The 14665-nt window shown below is 41.6% G+C and overlaps 1 pseudogene; it reads right to left on the reverse strand.

The window, feature by feature from the left end:
- Positions 1 to 1068: 1068 nt before the first annotated feature.
- LOC133773861 (mortality factor 4-like protein 1) overlaps positions 1069 to 14665 on the reverse strand; it is a 43775-nt pseudogene continuing 30178 nt past the window's right edge.

The raw sequence follows: 14665 nt of genomic DNA on the forward strand, positions 1-14665 counted from the left end.
GAAAAGGACTTGCAGCCACTTTTATTTTCCCTATTTAAAACCAGAAAGATGTAAGTCTTTAATCCATGTTGAGTGAATTTTTGTGTAAGGTGAAATGTAGGGGTCTTGCTTCAAGCTTCTGCACGAAAGATCTCTGTGAGTGAGATCCCAGTGGAAAGAACGGGGCCATCAAAGAAGGAGGTACCTTTCTCTGAAGGGAGGAGAGAACTTCCACTTTGACTATGACCCTATCGGAATAAGATCAAAGTCAGCGAACTCTAAAGGCTTCCATAGCCCTGGCAACTCATGACTAGAGCCTAGGGAGATTACTGACGCCATGAACAGGAGTGTCAAATTGTTAATTCAGCAACAGGAGTCACTGTGTACTTATATCCCATGTGGGATCTGTCCTTAATGTGTTGTCCAATGTGCAGTGATGCTATAACTAGTACTGAAATACTGGAACAGTATTTTTACACCTTGTGTTTCTGTGTGGGTACAAACTGATGAGATCTTTACTAATTATATACTGAATCGATCTTCTGTATATAAAGATAATTGGAAATGAAAAAAAAACTGGTATTAAATTGGAAATGGCATAGAAAATTAATTAATTTTTTAAAAAAATATTATGTAGGATCTCTGTCTTTAATGTGCTGTACACTCTTATTTAATGCTATAACTAGTACTCCAACAGTATTTTTTTCACTTTGTGTTGCTATATGGGGGCAAACTGTTGAAATCGTTACCTAATATATACTAAACTGATCTTCTGTATATAAAGAGAATTGAAAATGAATCTTGATGTGATTGGAAGGGGAGAGGGAGCGGGAAAGGGGAGGGTTGCGGGCGGGAGGGAAGTTATGGGAGGGGGGAAGCCACTGTAACCCATAAGCTGTACTTTGGAAATTTATATTCATTAAATAAAAGTTTAATAAATGAAAAAAAAAATTAAAAAATAAAACCAGAAAGAAAGCAAATATCAGTTCCATTATACCTTAGCATCTTCAAAGTGCAACATTTGTATGACAGCAGTAAGTACACAAATGAGCTTACAGAGATCCAAACAACAATGGGCCAAAGTGCCTGTCACACTGCTGCTTGATGGTCCTTAGGAGCCACTTCATAATCGCTGGCACCAAACTAAGAAGCAGAATTCTTTGCCGGGAATTTAGGAAATCGTGAAGGTAGCTCAGTGATAAACCAAGGCTTTTCTCACCGAAGGTGTATGAGCCAGTGTCTCACCAGTTCATACCAGCAAGCTCAGTGCCCCCACCGTACCGCGTGATGAAGCTGCATCACAGCATCTGCGTGGTTTCAGCACACCACCACCTCTCACACTTGCGGAGTAGCTGAGGCCCTGGCATTGTGTCCCGCTTCTATCCATGCCACAACTTCACTAACAGCATGTTCCTTATTATCTGTGTCTCCTTGAGATTTCTAGTAACTGGCACAATTCTCTAAAATGCAAGGCACATTCTCTTGGCAGGAAGATAAAATAGCTGTTTTTGTCTGGTAATTAAGTCCCCTTCAGGAACAAGCCATGGTTTGTATTCTTCAGCATCCATAACTTCAACTCTGTTCCTGAATGTTTGCTCTTTCTCACGAAGGAATCACCAACTCCATTTCCAGGTGTGTTCTCTGTTCTTTCTTGTTTTCGCCTGAGCATTTTTCTGGTGTAGGACGATGCCTTCTTTCCTGCAGCAGCTCCACACCCCTTCCCTCCTCATATTGCTCCTGACTGGCTTGTGGAGGTTCTTGCTATTTCTGCAGACTGGTGTCCACGTAATTTGGTGACTCTACTGGCTGGGACCCATTCATTCCAATTTTTATTCCAACCACTGTAATATATAAAATGTTTCACTTGTTTGTCTTTATGCTAATCTTTACACACTCTGCTTCTGAAAGAAGAAGCCCTCACTTACTCACCTGGTATTTAGGGTTAGGGTCTGTCTTGGGCACCATTTATAAGTGATTCATTGCCTCTTCCTTTTCCCACAGCCCAAAACTACTGCCCCCTGCTGTCTGCCCCAATGTGCTCCCCATCAAATGCATCGTCAGTCCCCACCGCCCTGCATCCGGGGCCTGATTTCTACCACATTTTCCTTATCCATTCCTCTGTTGACGGACACTTAGCCTCCATTCTGTGTCTTGGCTATTGTGAACAGTGGCAGTACACATGGCAGTGCAGATGTCTCTAGGACACACTGGTTTCCTTTCCTTTGGATATGCACGTAGTAGTGGAATTGCTGAATTATCCAGTAATAAGTACAGGTGTGTTGCCAGGTTTTTGTGGCATGTATAATGTTTGCTGTGATGGCTATACTAACTTTCATTCCCACCAACAGCATGTGAGAATTCCCTTTCTCTACATTCTTACCATCATCTTTTTTTTTTTATCTGTTTGCTAATGCCCGTTCACCTAGGATGAGATGATATCTCACTGTAGAATTGATTTTCATTTCCCTGATGACTAGTGATATTAAACTTTTTCACATACTTGTTGACCATTTGTATGTCTTCTTTTGAGAAATGTCTATTCAGATCACTTTCCCATTTTAAAATTAGTTATTTGTTTCTCTGTGGTTGAATGGAATTCCTTATGTATTTTCTTAAGATTTATTTATTTGAAAGGCAGAGTTATAGAGAGCAAGAAAGAGAGAGAGAGAGAGAGAGAGAGAGAGAGAGAATCGATCTTTTTTTTTTTTTTTTTGACAGGCAGAGTGGATAGTGAGAGAGAGACAGAGAGAAAGGTCTTCCTTTTTGCCGTTGGTTCACCCTCCAATGGCCGCTGCGGCTGGCTCATCATGCTGATCCGAAGCCAGGAGCAGGTGCTTCTCCTGGTCTCCCATGTGGGTGCAGGGCCCAAGCACTTGGGCCATCCTCCACTGCCTTCCCGGGCCATAGAAGAGAGCTGGCCTGGAAGAGGGGCAACCGGGATAGAATCCTGTGCCCCAACCAGGACTAGAACCCGGTGTGCTGTGCCGCAAAGTGGAGGATTTGCCTGTTAAGCCCAATCTTCTATCTACTAGTTCACTCCCCAAATGACTATAACAGCTAGATTTGGGCCAGGCTGTAGCCAGGAGCCAGGAACTCCCTCAGGGTCTCCCATGTGAGTGGCAGGGCCCAAGCATTTGGGCCATTTTCTGCTGCTTTCACAGGTGCAATAGCCGGGAGCTGGATTTGAAGTGGAGAAGCCAGGACTTGAACCAGCACCCAAATGGGATGCAGGCATCATAGATGGTGGCTTAACCCACTTTGCCACAATGCCAGTTGCCCTTATATATTCTTGATGTTAATCCTTTGTCATTTTGCAAAGTTTTTTTTTTTTTTACATTCTGAAGTGTGTCTTCACTGTCAAATGTTTCCTTTGTTATTGTTTTTTTTAAACATTTATTTAATGCATATAAATTTCCAAAGTACAGCTTATGGATTATAATGGCTTCCCTCCCATAACTTCCCTCCTACCCGCAACCCTCCCCTTTCCCGCTCCCTCTCCCCTTCCATTCACATCAAGATTCATTTTCAATTCTCTTTATATACAGAAGATCAGTTTAGTATATATTAGGTAAAGATTTCAACAGTTTGCACCCACATAGAAACATAAAGTGAAAAATACTGTTGGAGTACTAGTTATAGCATTAAATAAGAGTGTACAGCACATTAAGGACAGAGATCCTACATGAGGAATAAGTGCACAGTGACTCCTGTTGTTGACTTAACAAATTGACATTCTTGTTCATGGCATCAGTAAGCACCCTAGGCTTTTGTCATGAGATGCCAAAGCTATGGAAACCTTTTGAGTTCACTGACTCTGATCATATTTAGACAAGGTCATAGTCAAAGTGGAAGTTCTCTCCTCCCTTCAGAGAAAGGTACCTCCTTCTTTGATGGCCCCGTCCTTTCCACTGGGATCTCACTCGCAGAGATCTTTCATTTAGGTCATTTTTTTTTTTTTTGCCAGAGTGTCTTGGCTTTCCATGCCTGAAATACTCTCATGGGCTTTTCAGCCAGATCCGAATGCCTTAAGGGCTGATTCCGAGGCCAGAGTGCTGTTTAGGACATCCGCCATTCTATGAGTCTGCTGTGAATCCCGCTTCCCATGTTGGATCATTCTCTCCCTTTTTAGTTCTGTTGTTAGTATTTTCAGACACTAGCCTTGTTTATGTGATCCCTTTGGCTCTTAGTCCTATCATTATGATCAATTGTGAACAGAAATTGATCAAATGGACTAGTGAGATGACATTGGTACATGCAACCTTGATGGGATTGAATTGGAATCCCCTGGTATGTTTCTAACTCTACCATTTGGGGCAAGTCCGATTGAGTATGTCCCAAGTTGTACATCTCTTCCCTTTCTTCTTCCCACTCTTAGATTTAACATGGATCACTGTTAGTTAAGTTTCAACACTTAAGAATAACTGTGTATTAATTACAGAATTAAACCAGTAGTATTAAGTAGAACAGACAAAAAAAATACTAAGAGGGATAACGTATTAAGTTGTTCATGAACAGTCAGGGCAAGAGCTGATCAAGTCACTGTTTCTCATAGTGTTCATTTCACTTTAACAGGTTTCCTTTTTGGTGCTCGGTTAGTTGTCACTGATCAGGGAGAACATATGATATTTGTTGTACAAAAGCTTTTTAGTTTGATTTAATCCCATTTGTCAGTTTTTGGTTTTGTTGTCTTTCCTTTTGGGGTCATATTCCAAAAATCTCTGCCTAGACCAATGTCCTAAGGCATTTCCCCTATGCTTTCTTCTGGTAGCTTCATGGTTTTGTGTCTTACTTTTAAGCCTGTGATCTTTATTTATTCTTTTTTTTTTTGTATAGGGTTAAAGGTAAGGATTTCTTTTAATTCTTCTGCAGGTGGAGATCCAGTTTTCCAAATGCCATTTATTGAATCTATATCTGTGAAGAATGGCATTGGTACTTTGATAAGGATTGCATTGCCTTTGTAGGTTGCTTTGGATAGTATAGACATTTTAGCAATATTCTTTCATGAACATAGATGTGTTTTTGTTTTCCTTTTTATGTCTTTAGTTTTTTACTCAGTGTCTTATAGTTCATTGCAGAAGTCTTTAACATCCTTGGTTAAATGTGCTCCTGAGGTCTTTTTAAAGCTTTTGTTAGTTGGTTTGCTTCCTTGACTTATTTTTCAACTAGTTCATTATTGGTGTATAGAAACTAAAACACCACTCATTTTTATGCCAATCTTGCCTCCTGCAACTTTACTGAATTTAACCATTCTAAATTTATTTTTGTGGCGTCTTTAGATTTTTCTACATGTAAGACCTGTTGTATGCCAGCAGGAATAGTTTGACTTCCTTCTCTCTGATTTGGATGCCCTTCTTTTCTTTCTCTTGCTTAATTCCTCTGGCTAGCACTTCTTTTTTTTTTTTTTTTAATTTTTTATTTCATAAATGTGAATTTACAAAGTGCAACTTTTGTATTGTTGTGGCTTCCCCCCCAACCTCCCTCCCTCCCGTGGCCCTCCCCTCTCCCTCTCCCATCCCTCCCTTTATCGAGTTTCATTTTCAATTACCTTCATATACCGAAGATCAACTTAGTATATACTAAGCAAGGATTTCAACAGCCTGCATTCACACAACCGCACAAGGTATAGGGTATTGTTCGACTAGTAGTGTTTTTAAGTTTCATAGTAAAATACATTAAGGAGCATGTACCCAGTGACTCGTTGTTGATTTAACAATTGGCACTCTTATTTGTGACGTCAGCAATCACCCGAGACTCTTGCTATGAGCTGTCTAGGCTATGGAAGTCCCTTGAGTTCACCGACTCTGAACTTGTTTAGTCAAGGCCGTGTCACAGTGGAGGTTCCTTCCTCCCTTCAGAGAAAGGCACCTCTCTCCTTGATGGCCTGTTCCTTCTGCTGGGGTCTTGTTCACCAGGGTCTTTCATTTAGATTGTTTTTTTGCCATTGTGTCATGGCTTTCCATGCCTGGCACATTTCTAACTCCACCATTTGGGGCAAGTCTGATTGAGCATGTCCCAAATCATACATCTCCTCCCTCTCTTATTCCCACTCTTATATTTAACAGGGATCACTTTTCAGTTAAATTTCAACACCTAAGAATAATTGTGTGTTAATTACAGAGGTCAACCAATAGTATTAACTAGAAAAAAAAATACTAAAAGGGATAAAGTATTAAATTGTACATCAACAGTTAGGACAAGGACTAATCAAGTCACTGTTTCTCATAGTGTCCCTTGCACTTCAACAGGTTTCCTTTTTTGTGCTTGGTTAGTTGTCACTGATCAGGGAGAACATATGATATTTGTCCCTTTGGGACTGGCTTATTTCACTCAGCATGAAGTTTTCCAGATTCCTCAATTTTGTTGCCAATGACTGGATTTCATTGTTTTTGACTGCTGTATAGTATTTTATAGAGTACATATCCCATAATTTCTTTATCCAGTCTACTGTTGATGGGCATTTGGGTAGGTTCCAGGTCTTAGCTATTGTGAATTGAGCTGCAATGAATATTGGGGTGCAGACAGCTCTTTTATTTGCCAATTTAATTTCCTTTGGGTGAATTCCAAGGAGTGGGATGGCTGGGTTGTACAGTACAGTTATATTCAGGTTTCTGAGGAATCTCCAGACTGGCTAGCACTTCTATTATGTCTTTCTTGTATCTGAGAAGAGCCTGTGTTCCACAAAACTTAAAATTACTTCTTGGTTTTTATTTAAAATTTGACAAATATAATCCAAGTTAACATATTTTAATTTTCAGCTCTCCAAATACTTTTTTTGCAGACCGCTTTTCACATTGCATCCAGCAAAGTATTTTTTTTAAAGATTTGTTTATTTATTTTGAGAAGTAGAGTTACAGACAGAGAGAGGGAGAGATGGAGAGAAAGGTCTTTTTTAAAAAATAATTATTTATTTAGTTTTTAAGGAATACAAATTTCATAAGTACAACTTTAGGAATATAGTTACTTTTCCCACCATTACCACCCTCCCACCCACACTCCCACCTCTCCGCCTCCTCCCTCTCCAGTTCCCAGTCTCATTTTCCATTAAGATTCATTTTCAATTAACTTTGTACACAGAAGACCAACTCTATACTAAGTAAAGATTTCAACAATTTGCACACATACACGCACACACAATAAAACTGAGAACTAGTTTTACAGTTAACTCTCATAATACAACTCATTGAAGACAGAGGTCCTGTATGGGGAGTTAGAGTTAGTGCACAGTGACTCCTGTTAATTTTTTTTTCATTTGAAAGACAGAGTTAGACAGTGAGAGAGAGAGAGTGAGACAGAGAGAAAGGTCTTCCTTCCATGAGCACCATGGCTGGAGCTACGCTGATCCAAAGCCAGGAGCCAGGTGTTTCCTCCTGGTCTCCCATGCGGGTGCAGAGGCCCAAGCACTTGGGCCATTCTCCACTGCCTTCCTGGGCCACAGCAGAAAGCTGGACTGGAAGAGGAGCAACCGGAACTAGAACCCAGAGCCCATATGGGATGCCGGCGCCGCAGGTGGAGGATTAACTAAGTGAGCCATGGTGCCGGCCCTCCTGTTGTTAATTTAACAATTAACACTCTTATGTGTGACACCATTGATCACCTGAGGCTCTTGACATGAGCTGCCTAGGCTATGGAAGCCTTTTGAATCCACAGTCTCCGTCAGTATTTAGACAAGGACATAAGCAAAGTGGAAGTTCTCTCTTTCCTTCAGAGAATAGTACATCCTTCTTTGATGGCCACTTCGAGAAAGGTCTTTCATCCACTGGTTCACTCCCCAAATGGCCACAATGGCTGGAGCTGGGCTGATCTGAAGCCAGGAGCTAGGAGCTTCTTCCAGATCTACCATGTGGGTGCAGGAGCCCAAACATTTGGGCCATCTTCTACTGCTTTCCCAGGCCATAGCAGAGAGCTGGATCATAAGAGGAGCAGTCAGGACTAGAACCAACAACCCATATGGGAAGCTTAGCCCACTATACCACAGCACTGGCCCCCAGAGAAGTATTTTTAAAAACTCAAATATGAGCATGTAATGTTCCTTCTTGCCTCTGTGTAGTGCATCCAGTGACCTAATGCTTACCAGGCCCACCACATCTGGCACTGGAATATGGTGAAATAAGTATTTAGTCTTCATCTCTGTTTCCTGACACACATCTCCTAAATGATGTGTTGTTATTATGCTAATGAAATGACTGATGACTTAGCGTTCCTTGGGTTACCTCATGAAGAGGGCCTGTTTGCCAGGGGAACTGACCCTATGATTAAAGTTCTACCATTCAGCCCCACCACCTCTGAATTTCAGGGAAGAGAGAAGGGCTGGAAGTTGAATGGATCACTAGTGGTCAGTGATTTAATCAGTGATGTCTCGATAGTGAAGTCTCTGAAAAAGCCCTGAAGGACTGGTTTCAGGGAAACCATGTGGTGGTTCCTGGAGGGTAGCATACCCAGAGAGGGTGTGGAGGTCCCCTAATCCATACCCTTATGCATCTTCTCCATCTGCCTGCTTCATTCCTACTAAATGGGTAAATGTATGTAAAATGTTCCCCTGAGTCACGAGATGCTCTAGCAAATTACATGACCCCAAGAGGTGGCTGTGAGAACCCTGGTTTACAAGGATAACTGATATGTCAGAAGGAAAGTCCTGATGCAGTTGGCATCAGAAGTGGGGAGGGGGCAAGTCTTATGGTATAGTCCAGGAAGACAGAATGTGAACTGAGCTGGAAAAATCCCCCATTTTGTTCCCAAAGTGTTCTGTGCTGTGTGATGTGTGTGAGAGTAGTAAGAACACTTTCCTTTCTGTTTTCGTCTCTATTAGGTACCTACTTAGCAGTCCAGCTGTTTTTCTTGCAAAAAATTATTTTGAAATTCATGCATGGAAGGAGTCTTCAAAAATTCATGAAAAATATGCAAAATGAAAAACTGCAAAGATTTTAAAAAATGGTTGCACTTAAATAATCTTATCTTTTAATTCTAGCTTTATACAAACTTTTTGAAGCCCTCATATAAGTAATACCTAAAGATGATTTTTATTAGCATGAATGTATATGGGGAGACAAATCTAGAGGTAGGTTGGATTCTTTGAATTTTCTAGGTGTGCAAACAAGCAGAACGGCATGGTGCTGGTCTGCCTTTCTGTACTTAAAAATAGTAAATTGACAAATTCGGTTTGTTACTGAACTGTTAAGTAAATTCAGTTTATCAGTAGAGTCATTGCCTGAGAACTTATTACTTCATAAGTAGTTCTTTATTTGTTCATTCATTCATTCTTCTGAAAAACAGAGAGAGTAATCTTCCATTGTCTGGCTCACTCCCCAATGCCCGCAATAGCCAGGGCTGAGCTAGGCAGAAGTCAGGAGCTTGTAACTCCATCCAGGTTTCCCATGTGGGTGGCAGGAACCTAAGTATCTGGGCCATCATCTGATGCCTTCCCAGGCGAATAATCTGGAAGCTGGATCGGTAGAGGTGTGTCCTGGACTCCACTAGGTACTCTAATATGGGATTTGGGCATCCCAAATGGCAGTACTATGACTCCAACCTCTCAAATAAATTAAAAAATGATGAAGTAACCCTACAGTTTTGGAAGTAAAAGAAGAAAAATAATCTCTCCAAATCTGTAAACTGAACATAACCATCACTGACATTTTGGGGTCTCTTCCTTAAGATTCCCAACTACCCATCTCTAGATAATCTTTGTTTACATGTTTGTGACCATAATACTCATATAATTTGTGTTCTACCTTCAAGAAATTTAATTAACAAGGGTTTTTTTTTAAAGATTTATTTTATTTATTTGAAAGGCACAGTTACAGAAAGAGGTTTTCCATCCACTGGTTCACTCCCCAGATGGCCACAACCGCTGGAGTTGCGCCCATCTGAAGCCAGGAGCCAGGAGCTTCTTCTGGGTCTCCCATGCGGGTGCAGGGGCCTAAGGACTTGGGCCATCTTCTACTGCTTTCCCAGACCATAGCAGAGAGCTGGATTGGAAGAGGAGCAGCCGGGACTAGAATTGGCGCCAATATGGGATGCCGGTGTCTCAGGCCAGGGCTTTAACCCATTGTGTCACAGTGCTGGCCCCAACAAGGGTATTTTGTACCTTGGCAAAGTCTTTTAAACACTGTAGTGTTACATCCAATCTAGTATTTATAATACTTTTAGAAACTGAAGTTATTTTCGACTTTGTATTTTACATAGTGCTGTGGTAAATGATTTAATAATATGGAATTGTTTCCTTAGGAGAGATGGAGATAATTCAAGCTGCAAAGAATTCTTTTTTTTTCTTTTAATTTTTTTTTTTTTTTGACAGGCAGAGTGGACAGAGAGAGAGAGAGACAGAGAGAAAGGTCTTCCTTTTGCCGTTGGTTCACCCTCCAATGGCCACCGCGGTAGCGCGCTGCGGCCGGCGCAACGCGCTGTTCCGATGGCAGGAGCCAGGTGCTTCTCCTGGTCTCCCATGGGGTGCAGGGCCCAAGCACTTGGGCCATCCTCCACTGCACTCCCTGGCCACAGCAGAGAGCTGGCCTGGAAGAGGGGCAACCGGGACAGGATCGGTGCCCCGACCGGGACTAGAACCCGGTTTGCCGGCGCCGCAAGGCGGAGGATTAGCCTAGTGAGCCGCGGCGCCGGCCTAATTTTTTTTATTTTAAAGATTTATTTATTTTACTGGAAAGTCACAGTTACACAGAGAGAGAAGGAGAGGCAGAGAGAGAAAGAGAGAGACAGGTCTTTCATCTGCTGGTTCACTCCCCAGATGGCCGCAACGGATGGAGCTGCGTCGATCCAAAGCCAGGAGCCAGGAGTCCGGGTCTCGAACACGGGTGCAGGGGTCCAAGGACCTTGGCCATCTTCCACTGCTTTCCCAGGCCACAGCAGAGAGCTGGGATTTCATTGGTGACCACGGAAGGAGGGCTGGACTGGTTGCTACTGATCTGCTGGTGGCTGATCACGTGACAGCACTGTGGGACAGCATTGTTGACCATGTACAGCGTGTCTGGCACATTGGACATCCTGACCATTCGTAAACCCACCAGATCTGTCTGCTCCACCATCATCTCGTCTAGCACCGACTTTGCTTCTTCCACATAGGGAGAGAACAGTCGAGGACGAACATAAATGCCAGCATTTTTTTTGCCGTAACCAGGCATTTGACTTTCCACCTTCGGTCGTAGGAAGCATATCTGATGGAGGAGCACTAATCGAGCCTCTTTTCCTAAGCTGCAAAGAATTCTAATTAGAAATGTTAACTGGCAAGGAGCCTGAAAAGCCCCCAAACCCAGTTGGGTTTTAAAGTATTTGCATTGATTTCTAAAAATATTAAAATCTGTCAACTCTAGACAAAGTTCATTGAAGAATAGAATTGACCTGGTTTTATGTTATTATAAAAACAACAAGCGGGCCAGTGCCGAGGCTCACTTGGCTAACCCTCTGCGTGCAGCACCGGCACCCTGGGTTCTAGTTGCAGTTGGGGCAACGTGTACTAGTCCCAGTTGTTCCTCTTCCAGGCCAGCTCTCTGCTGTGGCCCGGGAAGGCAGTGGAGAATGGCCCAGGTCCTTGGGCCCTGTACCCGTATGGGAGACCAGGAGAAGCACCTGGCTCCTGGCTTCAGATCGGCGCAGCACCGGCTGTGGCGGCCATTTGGGGGTGAACTAACGGAAGGAAGACCTTTCTGTCTGTCTCTCTCTCTCTCTCACTGTCTATAACTATCTCTCTCTCTCTCTCACTGTCTAACTCTGCCTGTCAAAACAAACAAACAAACATCTGTTTTGTGTAAACAGAAGCATATACAAAGTTCTTCTATTGTATTCATATTGTTAAAATGGCCAGAAACAATTGTCAGTTGTCACAAACATTGAAAACTCTGAAGAGGTTAAGGTTTATTAGCTGTTTTTTTTCTTTATGATCATATAACTAATGACATCTATAACAACTGGGTTTCTCCTGTAACTTTTTTTTTTGGACAGGCAGAGTGGACAGTGAGGTTCACCCCTAATGGCCGCTGCGGCCAGCACACTGCACTGATCTGAAGCCAGGAGCCAGGAGCTTCCCCTGGTCTCCCAGGCGAGTGCAGGGCCCAAGCACTTAGAGCCATCTTCCACTGCACTCCAGGGCCACAGCAGAGAGCTGCACTGGAAGAGGAGCAACCGGGACTAGAACCTGGGGTGCTGGCACCACAGGTGGAGGATTAGCCTATTGAGCTGTGGCGCTGGCCTCTCCTGTAACTTTGAGCGAGGGCTCTTTGAATTTGTTTGAGCTCTGGAATACTCAAATTACATTCCAAGCAGATTATGTAATGACCACACAATAGATTACATTAAAGTTTGGTATTTTTATGAAGAAATTATCTAAAAACTGAATTTAAGAATACATTTTGAGGTAATGGTAGTTTACTAAGTTTAAGATTACCCTTTAGTTAAGTATGAATCTTTTGAGTGCCCGGTTCTGTGAATTTAATCTTCCTAGTAGGCAGACTAGACTTGAATGCATAAACAACTGGAGAAAATTGGAAGTATGTGAAATCTACTGCTAAAACATCTATAAATGTTAATAATTTAAAATTTTTAAGGAGATCATTTAAAAAATGTGTATCAAACAGTCCTCTCATGTCAGTGATAGAAGTCCAATAAATAACTAATGAATAGAGCCAGGTTGCTATCTTCGGTGAACTCTGTCTGACAGTGCTGATCAAGAGATAATTTTCTGGGGTCTGTGCTGTGGCAAGGTGGGTAAAGCTGCTGCCTGCAGTGCTGGCATCCCATATGGGCACTGGTTCAAGTCCCGGCTATTCCACTTCTGATCTAGCTCTCTGCTATGGCCTGGGAAAGCAGTGGGAGATGGTCCAAGTCCTTTAGCTCCTGCACCCATGTGGGAGACCTAGAAGAAGCTCCAGGCTCCTGGCTTCGGATTGGCGCTGCTCCAGCTCTTGTAGTCATCTAGGGAGTGAACCAGAGGATGGAAGACTCTCTCTCTCTCTCTCTCTTTCTCTCTCTCTCTCTCTCAATCTCTGAATCTCTCTGCCTCTGCTTCTCTGTATCTCTGACTTTCAAATAAATAAATCTTTAAAAAAAAAGAGCTAAATTTCCCTTTCTCCTTTCTACTCCATGTGATTTATCTATCACTATCATAGTGCTTTTCTCACTGAATTGAAATTTACATTTGCTGAAGTTAATGTTATACACTCTATGAATAGGGTACTAGAAAGTGATCAGGCATGACCATGTAGATGAGGGACAAGAGTAGGAGAAACCTGTTAAGCTGGAGACCAGCCAGAGGCTCTTCCTATCATGTTGGTGAGAGAATACGAGTTGGCTAACCCAAGGCAGTAGGCAACGAGTTTGGCAGAGGAAATATTTCCAGGATAGAACAACTGCATGTTCTCCCTTGTTCCTTGCTTGTGGGGAGGTGGAAGTGAAGAAGAGGTGGTTCTGGAGGCCTAGAACTTGGACGAACAAGGAAAACCAGAAACAGAATTTAAAATCATTCATTAAAATGAGAGTTGTGCAGAGTGATGACTGCGAATGTGAAATTTATCTTGGGAAAGGAAAAGTCTTCTAAATGAAGGTGAATACATTAGGAAGAAAAGAAATACCACTGCATTTTTTCAAATATTGCCTTAAAAATTTAAGACTTTATTTAACATTGTATTTTTAAATGGCCAACTATTCTGGAAAGTTCATATGCCACACATTAACCATTAAAATCAAAATTACGTCTGAAACAGATGTTCTAAAATTATCTTGTGAAAAACATGGGAAAACTTTTCCTTACAAGTCTGTAGTACCTGATGATATTTTTTCTCAGTGAATGACTTATTGAACACTCATGACTGTTAACACCAGCATGTCTTGGTTTCGTGGCTTACTGCCTTCTTTAATGGAAGTAAAAACATATTTTGAATGAGTTGAAGCTTTCAGTTTATTTTTTCCCATGTTAATGTGATATTAATACAAAGAGAACAGATTCAATGTAGTTCATACAGAAAATTCAAATAAAATATTCCCTCTTTCCTGCCTTCCTTCCTTTGTTGAGATAATGTATTTTTAATTCACATTACAATCATAGGCTTAATGCTGCACTAAATAAAGAGTTCAACAAGTAAAAAATAAAAGGACCCTAGTTCAATGGGAGTATAGGCAAGGGATATAAACCATAATCAGATGAAAAGATGATCATTTCATTCTTATACAATAAATTTTAAAACACAGATAATCAAAACTGTAGTAGTATATCATTCTTACCCATTGGTTTGAAGAAGATAAGCAACAAAGTTTGATAAAACCTTATTTGTAGCAATATTAATACACATAGGCATTTCTTTCTTTTTTTGTTTTTTGATTTTTCTTCTTTTTAAATTCTAGCTCCCTCATATATGGGAGAACACACAATATTTGTCTTTTTGTGTCCAGCTTATTTATATCAACATGATATCCTCAGTTGGATCCATTTTGATGTAAATAGTAGAATTTCATTTAAACATTTTTAAGATTTTTAAAATTTACTTGAAAGACAGAGTTAGAAAAAGAGAGAGAGAGAGAGAGAGAGAAATTGATTGAGAGATCTTCCATCCACTGGTTCATTCCCCAAATGGCTGCAATAGCCAGGACTGTGCGAGGCCAAAGCCAGGAGCTTGAAGCCTCTTCCAGGTCTCCACGTGGATGCAAGTTCTTGGGCCCCTCTTCTGCTTTCCCAGGCACATTAGCA

This window comes from Lepus europaeus, chromosome 14, assembly GCF_033115175.1.
Source record: "Lepus europaeus isolate LE1 chromosome 14, mLepTim1.pri, whole genome shotgun sequence".
NCBI classification, from domain to species: domain Eukaryota; kingdom Metazoa; phylum Chordata; class Mammalia; order Lagomorpha; family Leporidae; genus Lepus; species Lepus europaeus.